General features: G+C 33.6%; 1 long non-coding RNA gene across 1 annotated transcript in view; it reads left to right on the top strand.

Annotated features, from left to right (window-relative positions):
- LOC150096702 (uncharacterized) overlaps positions 1–18957 on the top strand; it is a 48679-nt gene extending 29722 nt beyond the window's left edge. The window contains exon 3 of the long non-coding RNA XR_016549843.1: positions 18539–18957. This is a non-coding gene — a long non-coding RNA (uncharacterized LOC150096702). The remainder of the gene's footprint in view (positions 1–18538) is intronic.
- The last annotated feature ends 2154 nt before the right edge of the window (positions 18958–21111 follow it).

The raw sequence follows: 21111 nt of genomic DNA, 5'->3' as shown, positions 1-21111 counted from the left end.
AATAAACTTAAAATGTTTTAATTGTTCCTAATATAAGTCCTTTAATCATTGTTAGCAAATTCTGTAAAGTCATTTTCACTATTGCTATGGTTAAAAAAAGAAGCTCCTTCATTGTTGCTGTCAGTTTTATTGTCACCATCACCATTATTATATTCTTCAGTTGTAACTATCCAAACTATGCTGAATGATAGCTGGGTCCAGTTCATTCTGTGCTGAGAGCACCCACTCGAAGTGGTTAGTGAGTGTAGGTTGACATATATCCACCAGCCATGAATATGTTTGCCACTGCCACCACCACATTTTTTTTTTTTTTTTTTGTGGATAGCATTCTTTGTCAGCTTGTTCACAGCTACATTTCATTACAGAAACAGGTTATGCTTCTGAAGTAATAGGGTCAGATTTGATTTTTCTGCATTTGATGGATGCATTTGATGAATTTGAAGGTATCAGAAAGTGATGTGTGTGTGTGGGGGGGGGTGAATCTGCCAGATTTAAGGTGACAAGTGATATGCCCCAGAGATCAGTCCTTGGATCATTGTTGTTCAGTCTTTTTTATTAATGATATTGGGAAGGGTCTGACTGGAGATATTCAATTGTTTGCTGATGCAAAGATGGTCAGGGAACTCTGAGATGCTATTAATATACAGCATTTACAAGTCCTGACATAGTCTCTCCCGGTGTTTCTGTCTTGGTATCTCCTTAAATGAGTGGAAAACAGAGAATTAGTCCATTTTCTAATATTATATATCCAGGTGATTATAGTTTTCCCGTAGTGTGTTTTTTATCATAAGTCAAGCTAGGATCAAGTACTATTTTAGGTAAACTATCTGATCTGGCCACCAGAGCTGTTTTCAACATATTTTAGTGATGATAGTTTTTTGTGTTCTGGCAGTGGAGTGGATTTTTCTTCTAACCTTGTCATTTGCTACATGTGATATGTATGGTATCCTCTAAAGTTTTCTATAGTACTTCATCTCAAAGGCAAATAGTCTTTTCTTATCTTCTTTTAGCAATGCCAAACTCTCATATCCATATAGTAAAACAGAATTACAAGGCTGTTGATGAGGTAGAGTCTTAATTGTAGTTAGCTGTATTTTATTTTCCTTCTGAAGTAGCTGCAACCTCTGAAGGGCAACAGTTGCTTTAGCAATGCATACTTCGGTATGCACAACTAAAGCAACCTACTGCTAAAGTGGGTGAAATTTTCATAGGCTTATTGCCTAAAGCCGTTGTTTTTGATTTGTGAATGCTGATCTTTAATCCATAATCACTAAGTATTCTTTGAAACTCTATCTGTTGATTCTTGTAACTGATGCTCATTCTCTGCTAATTGGTGAATGGCATCAGCAAATCTAAGGTTATTGATTTTTTTTTTTTGGCACAACTGTAATTCCAATACCACTGTTTTCCAAGGCTAAAAGAGTGTTATATATTCTAAATATAGGTTAAAAGGCATCAGCGAAAGCATGCAGCCTTGACACACATGCCTCTTTCCATTTTGTAAGACTCGTTGTTATTGTTGCCATTAATTTCTATTAACATTTTTGAGGAATGGTAAAGCATTTTAACCCTTTCTGACCTGAATTTTTTTTTTTGCAAGTGAAAAAATTTTTCTTTCTATTTATTTTGTCTTTAGGTCTAAAAAAGTAAGAGTATCAAGTATTTTGATGAAAAATACATTTCAGGATAGGAATTCTGACTGATTCCATATGGAATCATTATATTCTGGTAGCAAATATTCAACTTCTGAGCTTATACTCTATAATCCAATATACGCATATTATTCTACTAAATCATAAAAACCAATATTGGTAAGATTTATACGTATAATACATACCTACAACGTACGATACCAATTGGAATCATTCGCCACATAATATGGGCTATGAAAGCCAAGACAGTTAGTGATTCCAATTGGAATCACTAGGACAGAAAGGTTAATTAGGCATACTAATTAAAATGATAATGACTTTTAATTCAATATTAGTAATTGTAAAATGATGCACTTTTGCATGATCAGATATCCAACAGAATATTATATTTGTGGAATTATGCTTGGAGTAAATTACGATGCTAGATATCTTTGGAGTTATGGTGGGTAGGAAGTACTGCATACAGGAAGATGTATACAGTATTTGGCAATGTGTAATAAAAAATTCTTTTGTGTAAAAAATACAATGCAAAAAATATAAAATTAATATAAAAAAAAAGAAGAAGAAAAAATCCTTATCCCTGCCAAGGTACAAATATACTACAGGCAAATGCCACATTAAATTCCATTACTATGGTAAAACAGGCCTGCCCAGCCATCCACCTCACAGAATTAAATGGAAAGGCACTAAGTCCCTACATCACACCAAAACCCAATTTGAAAGAAAATTCAAGGAAGTTTGTGAGATGCTGATTCATCCTCCTAATCTCAACAAGAATGGTGGATTATCAATTCCATGAGTCTGGAAGATCCATATAGCATCCAGAAGAACATGATGGCAGAACTTCAAGACAGGAAAACCTAAAGATAACTAGCCTGTAGAGGTGCATTTGATGTAGTTCCATTTTCACTACTTTTTTCTTATATTATTTCCTCTATATATTATTATACTTATTATGTATTAATTTATTTTATTTCATTTTTTGTTCATGTTTTTCTGTTCTTCACCAGAAGTCAGGTGTCTAGTGTAAACAGTTAACAAACATTATACTGTAGCATGCTTGTACTGTTACTGTAATCTGTCTTGTCCATATATATGTATTCCTGATGATGACTTTAATATAGAGGTTGAAATGTCTAGTGTTATTTTCTTAATTGTAATAAAGTAGTTGCTCTAACACGTGTGTTTTTGTCTCCATAAATTCTACACAGTGAATGCTGACCACCATGTACCCTTGCAAGAAAGAATATACAGGTATCCCTCGGTTAACACGGTTAATTAACTCCTCTATGTTACCGCATTAATCAAATCTAATAATCAATGGTCAAAATTACAATTCGTCCATGACTGATTACTGTATTAATAATTCGTTTTATATGGTACTCTTTTAGGAAAGATAAAAAATGAATGCAAAGTTTATCAAAAGAAATTATCAAGAGTCATTTGAACAGTTTTAGTTTTTTTTTTTTTATCGGCATAAATTCTACGATAACAAGCAAAATGACTCCTCAGACCTCGGCAAACAAGGAATAAAACATAAAGAAAAAACACTGCAAATATAATACATGATGGTACAAATTAAGTGGATGTTGAATCCAACATTATTTCATAGCCGAATATAGAAACTACAAGAGTTTCATGCCGAATATATAAAAACTAAAAGTTTCGGTGGATGCAAGCATAAGCAACCTTATGGGCGACTCGTAGTAAAGGTGGAGCAAGCTCCAGATCACTTTCCTTATCTCTATTTCAGTAATACATGATGGTTTATTTATTTTCAGTTACAATCTAGAAATTATTGAACCAAAAATAAAAAACAACAACTAAACCATACTATACTGATATCGGAGGTCGTGGTATCTCTCAGATATAATTTACTGTCGAATATCACAAACCTTTACATAACATGTTTAACACATGTTATGTAAAAAAAGCAAAAAAACAGTGCGGAATATCACTCATAACATATGAATGCACAGCTACTCATGACCTCCAAACTATACACTGAAGTGCTTAAGAATATTTATATTAAACATTTTGCATGTATCTGTTAGATCAGCTGCGAGCTCTGCAGGGTAAAGGCGCATTAATCAAAACTCTTGCAGCGTATATCAAGGGATTGCCGCAATTAGTTTTGCAGCGTTAATCAAATCCCACATTAAGCAAAACCGCGTTAAGCAAGGGATACCTATACTATAGATATATAGCCTTTCATGGGCAGGGAGCCACATTAAAAAACAAAAAAGTTGTACCTTCTGATTAGGTTTTTTTTAAAGATATTTCTTGATCAAATATTTAATGATATAAAGTGGGTATTTTTTGTAAAACAGTAGGTGGCATAATTCATTCTTGCCAGTAGGAAAATTTAAAATTAAAAGGATATGAAAAGAATGCTAAAAAACTACTTACTGATATTTTTTACTTCCTAGTCTGATAAGATTTTTTGGAATACAAACATAACACACAACAAATGTATATAAAAATAAATAAAATGCATTTGCTAATTTTAATAAAAATTAAAATATATTAAAAATAAATAAAAATATGGGAAATATCTGCCCAACAGATAATAAAGGTGCCAAGATGCCATACTGTTGCATACTTCCCCCCCCCCCCCAAAAAAAAAAAAACTAATTACATATAATGATCCCACACATGAAAGATCATAACAGTGCAATGTGTGGACAGTGATTAAGGAGAAAGAAGTCATTTATTAATCTGTTTCTTTAAAAAGTTGGGGATTCTACCCACTAGGGAAAACAGTATAGGAAAGACTGCTCAAGAACAGAGATCGACACTATGAAGGAAAATGATGAGAAGTTCATTTGGTATGTTTGAAGATGAAAAATGAATGGTTGTTGACCAGTGGCTTCTCTAGGTCTTATAAAATTTGAAGAAAGTAGAAGAATGGTATTGGCAGCTCAGCAGAACAATGCCCATGAAAGTATTTAAAATAGAAAAGGCATAATGCAGAAACAGAGCACCTATGGGGAAAATGACTGAAGGGAGTCTGTGAGAAAAGGGTCATCAGTTAAGCAGATTGCCCTTTCCTATACGTCATCAAGAATTTTTAGGAGGTTTTTGGCACATTGTCCCAAGTATGAGAATGATATTCCAAGGTTGGTTAGATCTGAGAGTATTAGCAATTGGGCAGGAGAGAAGTAATGTTTTGAACGAAAATGAACAAGTTTTTTAGAGGCTGAGAAGGCTATTGATGCAGTATGTTTGTGCCAGAATAAGCTGGATGTGACATTCAGCCCAACAAGGGGGAACTGATCTTGAAAGGATATCAGAATATTAGCAAAAATAAGTGTGGGAGTAAAGTAGGATTTTTCTTGCAGGTAATAAAATCAGGACTGAATTTTAATATCACTGAAGTACACTAAGTGGTCTTCACCCCCACTTGAAAATAGTGATGAGATAAGTATTAACCAAGGATGGCACAGAGATAGCTAAACATCCACCAGCAGAGAAAAACACCAGTCTATGAATACCATGAGCTAATCTCCTCCATTTCCCTCCAGTTGACTTTAATATAGAATCCTCTTATCTCCTAGGTGGTCTAGAACCAGGTTTTTTTGTGTATGTGGGATTCCAGTCAGTTATTCTTGAAGTCCATCTATAGTCTTGCACGTATGCTATATGTCCTGTCCACCTTTTTTATTGTTACAGATAGCTTTTATCACATCTTTGAATTACAGATTTTTTCCTTATTTCAGTGTGTCCATATAATCTTTCTTGCTTATATTATGGACTCTTCTTTCTATTGCCCTTTTGGATTGTTTTTAAGCTTTTTTTTTTTTTTTTTTTTTCATATCTTGCTACCAAAGGTCATTGCTGGTAGAATAATACTGTTATAAAGGTCTGATCTTATTTTGATATCTGTGTTTTTGGTCTGTAGTAGTAGTGTTTTTTTTATCTGGTTAAAAGCTTTCTAAGCAGCCTTTTTGTGTCATCTATTTTTCTTCTGATATATGATATATCATTATCCATTTTGATTGCTTGTCCTAAATAAATGTAGCTTCCACTCTATCTGACTGACTTTATTTTGCAATGTGATTTGGTGATCATGACAGTATTTATTTTACATCCACTTGTCAGGAATACTCCAAACCTACTATAAACTTATTTCATTCAACATTATTTCTAGTTCCTTGTGTAATTGGATTGCTAGTTTTCTCTCAAATCAATCTCTATGTGTAATGGTGTTATTTCTCTTCTTTCCTGTTAATGTTGGTGTCCCTGAGGCAGTAGTGTAGTTAAAGCTTTTGCTGCCCCTCTCAATACACACCAAAAATACTACAAAAAATCAAAACGACGTATAGGAAAATAAATTAAAACACTATGTTTATGTTTGAAGTAAAACTTTCATTTTAACATTCTAAATGTTATTTTTCTTGCTTTTCTGTTTGAAAATTGTTGATGACATTAGCGAAGTCTATTTCATGATAATGTAGGCAATTCTTAATCAATTTTGTTTAGGAAAACTCCTCTCACAACTAGCAACACTTAAAGCAATTGTGAGGAAAATTCGCAGTAGTATTACAATATTTGGAAATGAGTTCTTGAGACTGTACTTTAGAATTAACTGCAAAAGTTCGAATAGGTTCAAATTGCCGCCTGGGGTGGACCGTCCCCTCCCTAGCTATGCCTCTGCCCTGAGGGCGCTGTCATTTCACTCATTCTCTTCCTGACCTGCTTTCTTCAACTGCAAACCTTATTCATAGTTATGCTAATGGGTCTGGCTCCCACTGATGAGACCTCAATAAATGCCGAAACCAGTCTCGGTAGCGACCCTTCCCTTAATGCATAGCATTATACATGTCTGCAAGGAGATGTACTTTGCATTATGGAAGATGCTAAGCAAGTGATCAGAACTTATTCCACCTTTACCATGAGTTGCCCCATTCCTGAAAATGCTTCAGGTGCAAACTTTGTTTGCTTACACTTGGATAAAGGATTAAACCAAATATATAATTGGTACAAAATCTCTCATCTCAGACTGACTCTTACTCCAAACCTTTCCTAGTATAATTACTTCTATAGCATCATCTGCTTCCAAAAAATTTGACATCCTTTTTCACTCAAGACAGTACTTCTTTTCTGAATGTATAAATCGCAAATTCAGTCAACCTTGGAGTACCCTCTTATGTATTAGGTGGCATACCTAAAACCTCCATAAAAATTCTTGATGCTGCTCAAAAAAAAAAAAAAAAAAAAAAGGCCCTTTGCTTGATTAATGACACATCTCTTAGACTTTCTTCAGCTACTTTCCCACAGAAGATCAGTTTCTGCATGGTGGGGCTGCATACTCACTGAACCTGCTACCTTATCTTTTGTTCCATCCATCTCAATTCTGTGGAACAGTCTCCCCTCATGAAGCATTTCCAAAGGACTACAACCTCCAGCAGTTTAAGAAGAATATTAACAGATTACTATGCTCTTATTTATTTATTTGCTATAGACCTTTTTTGCCTTTCGTGTGTGGGTATAATATTTAAAAAAAAAAAAAGATAGTTGATGAGATATCAGAACCACATCATCAGCAAAGAGGAGTATCTTAAGATTCTCTTTATCTACATTTAAACCTCAATCCAGGTTTGTGATTTTGAGAATGTTTTCTAGAGTTGTAAAGAGATTGGGGGAAGATCACATCTTCTTGCCTTACTTCTCTCCCTAGAGGCATATCAAGGGGTTTATTAAAAAGAATAATCTGGGTTTTTTGTTTCTTTATATATATGTGTGTGTTGAATTAACCTGATATATCGTTGTTCAATATTAATCGTTTAGTGCTTGGAAAAGTTGGGTTATTGTATGCATATGATTGTTTGTGGAGAATTTTTTCTTAAATCTTGCTTACACTTTTGCTGCTATTTTCATATAGTATTTTTTATATATATATATATTTTTTTTCTGTTCAGTTTGGTTCTTGTGAATATTTTATAGAGGTGGGGACAGAAGATATGTTGGTCTATAGTTATCAATGTTCTCTTTTTTCTCCTTTTTTATGGATGAGGATGGTTTTAGATGATTTCTGTTCCTCAGGTATTCTACCTTCATTTTAACTATTAAGCAAACCTTATTGCTAGCTGGATCTTTATAAAGAATATTTTTTCCTGCCTTTGATATCTTCTATTCTTATTTCATCTGCTTGTGCTTGGTCTACCTTCATCTGATTGACTGTATATTCTACGTCTTCTGGTAGTATTTTTTGATGCTTCTTTATACTCGGTTAACTTTATTGGAGTGACAGTTTGTGCAGATGAGGTAGATGAGTAGAGTTTACTACTCATCTATCTCATCTGTCCAGAATTACCATAGTAATTCTGGACAGTTTTTTTTTTTCATTTCTCTTCAGTTTGTTTTCCTAATATTCTGTTCATTGAGAAGAGCTGGTATTATTGTTTGTTTCATACTTAATTCCATTTCTACCTTTTTTTAGGCGCCTTTGTCTTCTGCTGCCTCTTGTGTGTTTATTTATTCTAAATTTGGTATAATCTTCTTATATCTTTATTCTCAGTAACTTGCTAATCATTATATGTTTTAAATGAGTATGAGAATGAGCATACATATTTGATATGTGGTACATATGGTGACAAATGCTACTTTGTTTATTTCTATTTTGTTTTTCTTCTTATTTCTTTCTCATTTACATTCTCTCATCAAAAGAGAGAGGTCTGTAAATCATGCAGTAAATGCTGTATACTGTATAGAGTGTGTGTGTGTGTGTACATGCATGATTGCATGTGCAAGCCTAAATGCTCTATTCAACTCATCTTGGGATTTTAATGGAATGATTACACAGCAGTATGGTCTAATTTATTGTTTGACATCAGTATGGGGTATAATTAAACACTAGTTTAATAATTCCAGTATTTTGCGTGTTGCAGAGATGTCATCAGAGTATAGTATAGTATGACTAATGTGTGTACACAAGCAACACAAACTAAAGTCGATGTGATTCTTGATGCCTGTTGTCCTAGGATGTGTGTCCTCTGGGTACTGCATAGCCTTTATATATTAGCATAGTATATATTGGAAATTCTTTAGTGGCACTGAAGCCTTAACAAATACAGATGCACAAAACTTTCCAGTATGCCAGAAACAGTGATGTTAAGGTTTTCTACTCACTAACCAAAGCTACTTGACAATACTTGATGCCCACTAAGGACTCTGGGCTCTTAAATCTGATCATTTTTACTTTATTTTTTATTGTTTGCTTGCATTCTGGGGAAAGGGTTCAAAGCCAGATTTTACAACTTTTAAGAAGTGCCCCTTCTGCTGGATAAATTTTAGTTTTATCTATATTACGGCAAGGGTCCTTGTAATGTGAGTCCTAAGCTGTAGCTTGGCTAGCTTATGCATAAGTCCAGGGCTTGAAAGGGCTAATAAGTTAATTATTGTAGTATAAATAATCATGACTACTATTGCATTTTACTTGGAAGTTTATTTGCAATCTAATTGTTTGATTTTTAGAAATAATAAATTTAGTTTAATCCTTTATCCAAGTGTCAGCAAACAAAGTTTGCATCTGAAGTATCTTCAGGACTGAGGCAACTTGTGGCAACACTTTTACCACGAGTTGCCTCCGTCCTGAAGACACAAACTTTGTTTGCTTACACTTGAATAAAGGATTAAACTAAAATTTATTATAGTCTAACCAAGTGGGAAAAAACTTTCAACATCTTTCTCTAAATCAAGATTTTTAGAAACTTTTAGAATTTGAATTTTACTGTGTAAATATAAAAGCTAATATATAAGTTATATTCATCCAAAATGATGGATAGATGAGGAAGGGATGAAGTTATGGATAAACAAGGTGTGGTCCAGATTTCCTGGCAGTTTATGTCAGAAACTTGCTTGTTAGTATGGAATCAGTTTAGACACCATAAAACTGAAGCTGTTAGGAATGAACTTCGCATAATGATCACAAAAATAGTGGTAATCCCAGGAGGACTCGCCTCCACACTTCAACCTTTAGATGTATCAATAAACAAATTTCAAGGATTCGTGATGGAAAAATGGATCAATTAGATGCAATCTCCAAATTTTGAGGAAGCATCTACAGGTAGGAGAAAGAACCACAATTTCGCAGGTGTGCTAATGGGTGAAGAGTTCATGGAATGAAGTGAATCCCGATATTATTATAAAATCTTTTTGGATGACTTATTATTTCAAGATAGCAATGACTCAGTTTCTGATACAGAATCAAGTCCAGAAAATTTTGAGAGTGAAGATGAATAAAGATATGAAAAGATTAATGAAATTTATAAAAATTATTTTGTTTATATTATCATTATTATATGTTAGATTTTTTAATGATTTGATGATTTTTAAGAATAATTGTTTTTTTATCTAATAAATGAATAATACATGTATTAAAATTTTAAAAAAAAATTATATTTACATTTAAATTTGATGCATAATTCGTGCATCTCACTAGGCGCACAATTTTTTTTTCCCAAAAATTCAACATGAAAAATATGATGCGTCTAATACAGCAGTACATCTTATAAGGCGAAAAATGGTAATTTGGAAGAAAGAATTTTATGAAATAATTGTTAAAGTGAAATCGTTCTAACAGATAACATCAGTTTATAAAATTAAGACAGAACAAAAACTTTGTGACTTTTACATCTACAGATGATATAATTCCTTCCAAATGGCAACTGGACATTCATGGCCAGTTGTCATCTAGAAGGTTCAACAGTACCCCTATCTCTGCACTACCAAATGTGGAGCATGTTGCCCAAGGCCAAAACCTTTTACCTATTTTCCAATTATCTTTTCAGCTTTTAAAATTCTTACATTAATTTCTGATCACAGAAACTACAAATTTAAAATTAGCAGTTTTCTTTTTACTATACTCAGTATTCTGTTCATCGATGGTACTAATGTGGTATATGTTGAATAGCATCATATGAAAATAATGCAGTCCATAAACATCATGTTCCAAAATTAGCCTACACATACAAAAGAATAATGATAATAATGAATAATAGTATTTGCATTTTTGCATCAATACTGATTTTCTCACTTTTCTTTTCATACGTTTATTCTTCTTTTATTTATTTAAACTTTATATCTTTTATATTCTTTAAATCATTATTGTGTTATGGCAGGAAGGGATCATTCTGTGCTAATTCTCTAAGGATGTTCTCTTAATTAATCTTAATGTGCCCCATGGATATTTTAAATGGAGCATTGTCTACTTATCTAGAGAAGCTGCACATATGTATTTGCTAGCAGTATAGCAACATGCTGATTACCTATATTTCATTTTTTAAAAATTAATTTTATTATTATCTTTTTTTATATGAATCCTATACATGAAAGGTTTGTAAGCCTATGATAGATTTAGCACCATGAATGAGCTAAGGATTAGATATCTGAGAATTCTGTCTTAGAAAGCACTTCAGGCTTCTAGTAAGCAAGGTAGTTGTGTGATGGTCTTATGCTGGGCAACAGGAATTATGTTAGTTGCAGAGTGGAGATGCTAACTACTTGGACAACCAGGCTAGCTAACTATGCAGCTGTTGTCACCAGCACTATTTTTAAAAGATGTCTGTTAGTTTTTCAGTGGGAACTTCATAAACCAAATAACTAGTAGCTGTAATTGGTACTTTTCAATGTCTTTAGACTTAGGTGAAATGGCTGCATCATCCTTAGTCTAATTAATGGAGTTGACAGATTTCCAAGCAGCAATCCTGTGATTTCATCAACTTTTTTTAACTGAGGAACATATCAGCTTATCAGTGCAAGTAGTACTGTTGGCTATCAATCTCTATCAGAGCAGAAGAATATGTAAATATGTCCTGATTTCCTCTTTAATAGTCATAATGACCTTTCAGTTGTATCTTGCTGTCTAATTATGTTTCTAATTATTTTTGTGCTTTTATATGGAGGAGCAGCATGGCATCTCTGACATTTCCTTGTCTTTCTCCTACTGACAGTATGAGTTGATTCTTGAGCTCAGGATGGAGTATCTAGTTTTATTATGTTGAGGTTAGTGGCTATTAGTACTAATTCTTGTAAATTAGATATAATTAAATGAGCTTTATTTCGGATGTCTTCAAATTACTTGCTTGCACATTCTTGAGTACTAATAGTGTCAAGTTCCTTTCTAATATCTTTATTTTTAATATGATTCTGCCATTGGGGCACTTCCCTAATTTTTCTCAGAACTCTGTGGTCGGTAGTCTTTAATCAAGTGCTTTATTTCTAATCCAACTCTTAGATGCATAACTTAAAACTGGTTTGAACACTGTCATGTGTACTGCTAGTTTGGTGTGTTGACTAATTTCTCTCTTATTCCATATAAATTTATTCAGCTCGCTACCCACCATACCACCCTTACTTATTCTGTTGTCTGTTTCCAGATTTAAGCTGCCACTTTCACTAAAAACTGTGCCTAAATAGCTGAAATATTTTACCTGTTCTGTAGGATCCCCATTCAGAATGCAGCTGAAGTTGTGTTCCTGCCTATTTTTATAGTTTTGGTCTTTTTATTGCTGATTTTTATGCCAAATTTGTTACAGCTGTTATTCAATTTAGTTAGAGAATCCTGGAGACTTGCACTAGATGTGTTTAGGAGTACATCATCTGCATAAAGCAAAGAGGTAAGTTTGACATCTCCAGTTCTAATATCAGGCTTGATCCCACTTTCTTTCATAATGTGATCCATATAGGTGATGAATAAGAGTAGAGATAATGTGCATCCTTGTCTTACCCCTGATTTTACATCACACCATCTTCCTGTATTTCCTTCAATTCTAACTTGCTGACTGACAGCTTAAATATAGACTATGTATTGCTCTGTATAATGTCTCATTCTCCCCATACAATTTTGAAAAGCTTTCTCTAGGCACCTTGTCATATGCCTTTGATCTACAAAATTTAAGTACAGATTCTTGTCATATTCGCACGATTTCTCAACTATTTGGCCTGAACCCAGCTTGTTCTTCTCCAAGTTTCTCTTTCACAATCTTTCTGAATCTCTTTTCAAGTATGTTTGTATAGTTCTTATATTCAGCTTTATTCCTTTTTTTATAGATGGTTACTATGAGCATTCTACTCCAATCATCGAGAATTCGACCTTCTGTCTAAGCCTTCTGAATTATGCAGTGGAGCCACTGTGAAACTTTTATACCTCCATACTTAAGCATTTCTGGTTGAATATCATCTACTCCAGCTGCCTTTCCACATTTCAAGTTTTTGACCCCTTTTTTTTTCTACCTCAAGTATTGATATGTACTCCTTTTTTGCATTCCTCTTGAAAATTTTCTAGTATGGTTTTGTCACTGTTTGGTTCATTTAACACTCGTTCAAAGTAATTACTCCAGACATCTAGAAGTACAGGATCCTTATCTTCAGTTTTTCATGTCACCTTTATCATCTTTGATTCCTTTTGCAGTGCTCTTTCCTCCATTTCTAAGCTTCTTCAATAGCCTCCAGAATATTTTGCCATCTTCCTGATATTTATTTTCTATTTTATTACAAAAGTTTTCCCATGACTTTTGTTTAGCTACTTTTACACATAGCTTAGCTTACTTACATTTTTCTCTGTATCCTTTTGGGGCATCTGCTGACTTATTTGCTAGGAACTTTTAGTATGCTTCTCATAGAACAAAATTTTCCTTTTTGTTTATTATCTTCACTGCCATTCTTTGGAACAGTCTTCTCTCTTGTGTATTTTCTTGTCATTCTGTGTTGTAATCAATACCATTAAAATAAACTACCATGTACTGCCAAAACATAAGCCTTTTCACTTGTTTGCAGGTCTCCAAATCCACTGTTAACTGGAAGCACTCTGACATTGATCAAGAAGTTAGAGAATAAAATGCCATTCCTTACATGCAGAAACCCAGAGAGGAAACTGAATGCTTGCTTACAAAATCTAAAAGACTATAAAATGAGCATTTGTCAAATAGGAGATTGAAAAGTTAATATAAAACGAAAATAAGCTTATAAAGTTTGTGTTTTTGGGTCATTTGTTGAAATTGGAAGTGAATGCAGATACATTGAATGAATTTAAAGCATGGTTTTGATAGGCTTGGTGTGTAATAGATTGTGTGTGTGTGTGTGTGTCCGTCCAGCAATGAGTCTTTTGACTCCATGGAGGTCTGGATTTATTAATAATAAATAATAATAATAATAAGAAGAAGAAGATCTGATAATATTGGTGTCTTCACAGATAACAACTTAAATTTTTAGGAAAATTTCTAAAAATTTTCCTAAAAATTTTTACTAACTTTCAATAGAAAGTTAGTAATGATAAGACTTTTTTATGTAGCACTATCAAAATATATTCTGTACAACCCCCTGAGCATTCATGTCAGGAATTTGATGACGATGAAAATATTATTAAACAAGATAAATAGCAACAGCATAGTGGTAGAAAGTATGTAAATACTTAGAAGGATTGTATTCATGAGTGTGTTTTCAATACTTGATGTAGAAAATACATGATATGTGGACAGGCAGCTTAGATGATATTCAACCAGAAATGTTCAAATTTTCAGGTATAAAAGTTTCATATGACTATACTGCATAATTCAGAGGATCTAAACAAGGTCAAATTCCCAACGATTGCGACTGCCATAGTATCCATTCTGTGAAAAGGAAAATAAAACCACGTGAGAATTACAGAGGAAATTTCCTTACTGAGCATTCCAGGTATAATTTATGAAAGCTTTCCTCAGACAGAAGAAAAAGAAGAAGCTAAGAAAATAGTATAAGAGAAACATAGGGAAGAACAAGTTAGAATAGACATCATCAGGATCAGAACTTTACTTTAAGACAAGAAATCATGGGATTATAACAAAGTGTCATAAGTTTTTTAGATCTGGAAAAGGCAATAGTATGGTACCAAAAGAAAGCCATTCAAAATGATATATGACATAAATGGGTTTGAGGGCAGTTGGTCCAAGATTTTTTGTCCTTTTATGTTTGTCCAACGGAACACTCGTCCAGTCGGACATTTTGTCCAATCTCAATTTGTCTCATCGATGTCAACTGACTAACCTACTACAAGTTGCTGTGTAACAGATAAAATATAAAAATTTATCACAATCAATTCACTGTGTGAATTCAATTCACAATCATTGAAGCTTGCCCCACAACAAATTTTGCATTTCATTCCCATCAATCTGCCCACAACAACTTAGACCTACACACACACTTTGATTCGACATGTAAACTGTTCCACCATGACAATAGAAAGAAGTGAATAGAATATTCACTTCTTTCTATTGTCATGGTAAAAGCATAGAAGATGAAATTTCTAACCAAACAAAAAAGTAGGAAGAATTCTGCAATAGACTACATTCAAGACTGGAATATCATCAAATTGTTAATGAACACAATGCTTCCGGATACTACTGATCACTCTTTGAACATATCTCCTCAGTAACTAAACAAACAGATGGCAAATATACTTAGCCAAACATTACTCTAAAGTGCAGGAAAACTGCAAAACATCTGCTAACACAATCCAGAACCTATCTTTCTGGAGACATTTTTACACAGGACCTTCCAATGATAGAACTGGAAACAGCAATTAGTCAAACTGACCCTGTTAAATCACCTGGAATTGATCTTTGGACACACAATTAAAACATGGGTAAAATAGCTAAAACTGTCTTCTGAAGATATTTAACACTTCCTCACACATCGTTGGACAGGAAAGAGTTCCTAACAAAATATCAAATTATTCAAAAAGTAAGCATTTCCCAAAGTTGCGGAAATTTTCCTACGTTGCGTAAATACATACAAAAGGTAAGATATTGTCTGCAATGACATTTGCCAATTTTGACGCGGAGTGACTTCAAGGAATTATAATCTATAAATTTAATCATCCACCTATCGTTAAAACATAAGAAAACCAATGAACGAAAACTGCTGCGTTAGTAACTATGCCCTACATATTTCTAATTAGGTTTATGAACGATCACACATCTACAATTAAAGATTTATTTTCTAATTCTGCTATTAAAATGGTCAAATCGATTCTTAGGCTACCTAGATTTTTCCTCAGTGAAAACGCAAGAGTGATTCTGAGCCACTTGTTTTTATTTCTAGAAGATATGCATGTGATCATTTAATTATAACAAATCAAATAAGGAAACAACATAATTAATTCGGAAATTGATGTGAAAACGAGATAATGGATTTTGAAATCTGCGGTGTTTGGAGAATTTAGTCTTCCTCATTGACTTCCTTGGCTGGGCTCACCTTAAAACGATAAGCGATTGACCACAGGTACGTGTTGAGTCTGTTTTCAGCCTTATACTGAGGATATTGCTGTACTAGGGAAAAAATGCATTCTTGGTTATGTAGGTACAGGCTATTCACAGGAGCCCTGTTGTTTCTTTGACCTCCAAGAAGGCTTGTTATATCTCATTCGTTCTGCCTCTGTTCCTCCTTCAGGGAATCGATGAACCTCCAAAGTGATGGATGGTAAATCACCATCAACTTTTGGAATTTATTATGCCAACCTTCTACAGAATTGTTGGTTCTCTGTGTCCCATCGATAACCAAATCATAGACATTCCATGCCTCGGTTGGAAAGCGAGGGTTTTCCGCCCCCTACGCCCTCGAGCTCGACACCCTCTAATGTAAACATGTTCAACATACTCTATCATTCTTTCCAGGTCTTCTGAAATACACTCTGCAATGTAGTCAAATACCTCAAGTACGTCGTTGAATGGCAAGCCGAACAGCAGTGATGCTTCTTCAGGACTTCCTGCAACTTTATACTGCTGTGACAGACCCAAAGCTGCCATATGTCGCCAAAGAGCCTGAGAAAAGTGAAATAGACAATACTTTATATTTGCATTAGGAAATATCTCCCGTGCAGCATTCATGTTCGCCAACTCGAAATCCATCATAACATTATGTGGATTCACAATGATTCCTGCTTGTTTTGCAGTGTTGACAACATGCTGGTATATTGACCGATATGTAGTCTCAGTTTTTGTGGGAGTTAGAGCGTACACCAGAGGCATGACAACCTCTCCGTCCACACCTGATTCATGTTGGTGATTGTCCTTGCCATCTTTATACACCACGATGTTGTCTAAACTGGCAGTTGTGATGCACCTAGCATTGCAACTATCACGAACCTTGCATCGCTAATACTATCTAGTCTTATTCTTGTTATAAGAGTGAAAATGATAACAATAATTTTGAAGATAAAGCATTGGTTTACCCTTGTCACTCATCACAATTTCTGCCATATTCAACACTGCCAAATTTTAAGGATAAATTACAAAAAAATTTGAACGTCAATTGACTATTATTAATGATCACAAGTTACTTATAATTCCTTGGACTAATCTCAAACCCAGGTGCTTTCAGAGTATTTCATCCAATTATTTTCAAATCGAAATAGGATTGGACGAATAACCTCAAACCCAGGTGCTTTCATGGCATTTAGTCCAATTGTTTTCAAATTGAAATAGGATTGGACAAATAACCTCAAACCCAGGTGCTTTCAATGCATTTAGTCCGATTATTTTCAAATTGAAATAGGATTGGACGAATAACCTCAAACCCAGGTGGTTTCAGGACATTTCGTCCAATTATTTTCAGTTGAACAAATAGCAGTGGATGAATAAGATTGGACAAAATGTCCTACTGGATGAGAAAAGTAATGGACGAAATGTCCTACTGGACGAGATTTTGATTGGACGAAGATTATTGGACGAGCTGCCCTGAAACCCATAAATGAGATATTATACAAATTAATATATCTAGTCCATATATCCTATCTTCACTCTTATCTTGTAGATGATGAAATAGTTAATGTTCTGAGGTAAAGTGAAACTGTGTAAGGCAGAAACATAGAAAACACGAACTGCATTCTCAATGGAGAACCTGTAGAACAATAAACAATTTCAGCTATTTAGGCATGATTTTTAGTGAAGGCGATAAATTAAATTTAGAAATAGATATCAGAATAAATGGAGTGGTATGGTGGAAAGCTAATTGAATAAATTTATTTATAAATTTATAATTGGAATAAGAGAGGAATTAGTCAAAAACACTAAACCAGAAGTATGCATTAAATGTTTAACCTCTCTACTGGCTATGGTGGATGAAATAGTGATAAAAAATTGCGCTTCTTATTCATGTTATTCAATAGGTGTTACAGAATCATATCCAGATTTTGCTGAACGTCTATAGACGTCATGGCTGGTTGGGGTGTTAAACAGATTTTAACTTATGGATCTGAGATTTGCATTAGCAGTAGATGAGCTGATCAATGACTACAGACCACCAATGTGAGAGTTCTGAAGAAAAAAAAAATATGGAGAAGTGAACAGATATCATTAATGGCAAAATCACATTAAAAATGAAGATATTAGAAAGGAATTTGACATTTAAGAATATGTGATGAGAGCCCAAGATCTAAGTGGATTGATGCATTTAGTAGTACCCTAGAACAGTGTTTCTCAAAGCATGGTCAGTGTGGGCCATGTGGTTTTCCTCATCAGCTATGAGAGAATTTTATTAGCAATAAATATTTATTTTTTAATTTTTTTGCACAATTCATTTAATTTGATTAAAATAATATGCATAATATTTTGCCACATACCCAAATGATCTGTTTTTTAGAGAAAGCTCTTTCTTTATCTTTAAATTTTTTAAACATAATATTTCACTTTGCATAACACCATTTGTATGTGAAACAAGTTGTATTTTTTTAGTTACTTTGCTACCATCAGGTGTGCTGTTTTCAGACATTTTTGTTTTTTTGTGCTCTTTCATCATTTCAATGGAATCCTCTAATAAACATGAAGTTTATTATTTTTATATGCTCTGTTTTCTTGATAAGTGCTAATATATATATTGCAGTGAATATTGCTTTTTTTTTATTGTTTAAGGCTATCTGAAATGAGTATATGCAGAAGGAATCATCTGGAAGAAGACCACTTTTCATCCTGATCATTTTTCAAATCTGGAAAAGAAACACTCAAAGAATATCACTGAGACAGTGAAAAAAAGTTTTATCAGCTTCAAAACTTTATTGCAATAGCATTACCCACTGAATACTCTGTTCTTGAGAAAATCAGTCATGGCATGATCCAGTCTAACAAGAATACAAACATATTACATGTTTATTCTGGTTAATCTCTCTCTCTCTTGGAAGTGAAATTCATATCCCTGAATGAAATCTGGTCATCCATTAGCCTGCCATAATTTGTATTAATAGGTGTCAAAACACACACACCTTCTTCTTTTTCAGATCTGTTCACATTTTATAGACAGTCTTATAGGCATTAAAATTTTTCCTTGCTTTCTATGTCTATAGAAGAGTTTTTGACTCTACATCATTGGTTTAAAGATATTACAAGAAATGTTGAAAAAACCTATTTACTTCCATATTGCAACTATTTAGTATAAATTTAAGACTTGTTTAATCCCTCCCACCACCAATGGTTGTAAGGTTGTAAATCTGAAACATGAAAGGTTGTAAATCTGTAGTACATTAGAATTAGTATTGTGGGTAGGCTGAGGGTTAGATTATTCAGGTTGTGTTTAGTTGCCCTGCTATATATTCCAAAGATTTTTTTTGAGATGGCTTGAAAAAATTCCAAACATGGAATTTTTTCAAGCCATCTCAGGTCTCCAGGAATGAGGGTGATGGTGGTGGTCTCACACTGTGTGATGATATTCATCTATTACCTAAAGAGATTCACCAACATGACTGTTGGTTGAAGAGTTGGCACACTATCTATAGGGCCAACCAAACCCACAGAGAATGATGCAACTTCATGTAGCACATTCCCAGAAAGACTATGTGACGTGGACTGAAAATTCTTTTGCTAGTGATTTACAAATCTTTTATACATAGAAATTTTTTACAGAAATGTTGCAGGATTTGTTTCAACAAATATTAATGCCAAAAAATCCTGCTAAATCTTGGTCACCTCATTACTAGACAACACATTAAATATTCCTTCATTTCCCAGATATTAATATAGTTGACAGATCAAAACTAAGTAAATGAAGTTGAGTTTGATAAATAACTACAAAGATAAGTTGAAATATCTATACTGGTATACTGGCAATTTTTATCCTCCCCACACACATAACTATTGAATACTTTTTTGCAAATGTCAAACCTCATTGTTTAAGTATTTAATCTTGACCAACCATTTGCCCCTTGCTGAATTACCAAAGAATTACTTGCTGAATCTACTCTACCACTGTGAATGTGACAGAAACTCAACTGGTGGTGTAGGATTCCTAATAAATAAAACAATCAAGGACAATGTCCTGTTTGTTAATAAAATAACATCAAGAATAGCTGAACTAAGTCTCTTCATAAATAAAAGATACCAACTGAAAATTATACAAGTATATGCCCCAACTATAGACCATCCAGATGAAGAGATAGAAGATTTCTATGAAACATTAGAATCCACATTAAATAATTCTAAAGAATTCTATATAATTATAATGGGTGACTTTAATGCCAAGATTGGAAGCAGAGATGACCATCTGAACTCCATTGGTAAATTTGGCTTTGGACAGAGGAATGAAAGAAGAGAAAGACTTGTTGAATTCGCAGAAGAAAATAACCTCTTTATTATGAACAGCTTTTTCAAGAAGAAAATCAACAGAAAATGGACTTGGAGAAACCCAAATGGACAAACTTACAATGAAATACACTTCATCCTCTCCAACAGAAGATATATAATAAATAATACCGAAGTGCTTAATAGATTTAATACAGGAAGTGACCACAGACTAGTAAGGGCAAAAGTATGGATCGACAAAAAATGGGAACGGAATGAGCTCATAAGAAAAAATCTAATTTAGTGAATCTACAAAACCTCTACCACAGTAAAAGCTGTTATAGAGAATCACTCAAAATGAACTAAAAAAGTTAAACACAGCTACTACCATCGATGATGCTAATGAAATATTAACAAAATCTATCTTGAATTGTGCTCTAGAAATAGGAGGTGTAAAAAGGCACCAAAGAGAGGAAAAACTAAGACAGGAAACCTTAGATCTGTTGAAGAAAAGAAGAGATTTGAATGACACCAATAAAATAGAATATGCAGAAATTTGTAAAACTATACCTAAAAGGATGAAACATGAACTTAGATCATATAATACTAGGAAAATTAAAGAAATAATAGAAAACAATAGTAATATGAAGGTCCTAAGATGAACATTATCAGTTGGAACAAAGGAAATAGCTGCTGGAAGAGGAAAAAATGGTGAACTTACTTATAAAAAAAATAGAGATGCAATAATCAAAAGAATTCAGGAATTTTATACTGAACTTTATGAAGACAAGGACCAAGAATCAAATATAGATAACTCGAGTGAGGAAGAACATGATGCCCCTGAGATCTTACAAGGCGAAGTGGAAATGGCACTGAGAGAAATGAAGAATGGAAAGGCCCCAGGAGAAAATGGAATTATTGTAGACTTCTTAAAA

This window comes from Typopeltis vanoorti, chromosome 18, assembly GCF_054136105.1.
Source record: "Typopeltis vanoorti isolate ZY-2024b chromosome 18, IOZ_Tvanoo_1.0, whole genome shotgun sequence".
NCBI classification, from domain to species: domain Eukaryota; kingdom Metazoa; phylum Arthropoda; class Arachnida; order Uropygi; family Thelyphonidae; genus Typopeltis; species Typopeltis vanoorti.
This window is presented reverse-complemented; position numbering and strand designations above follow the sequence as displayed.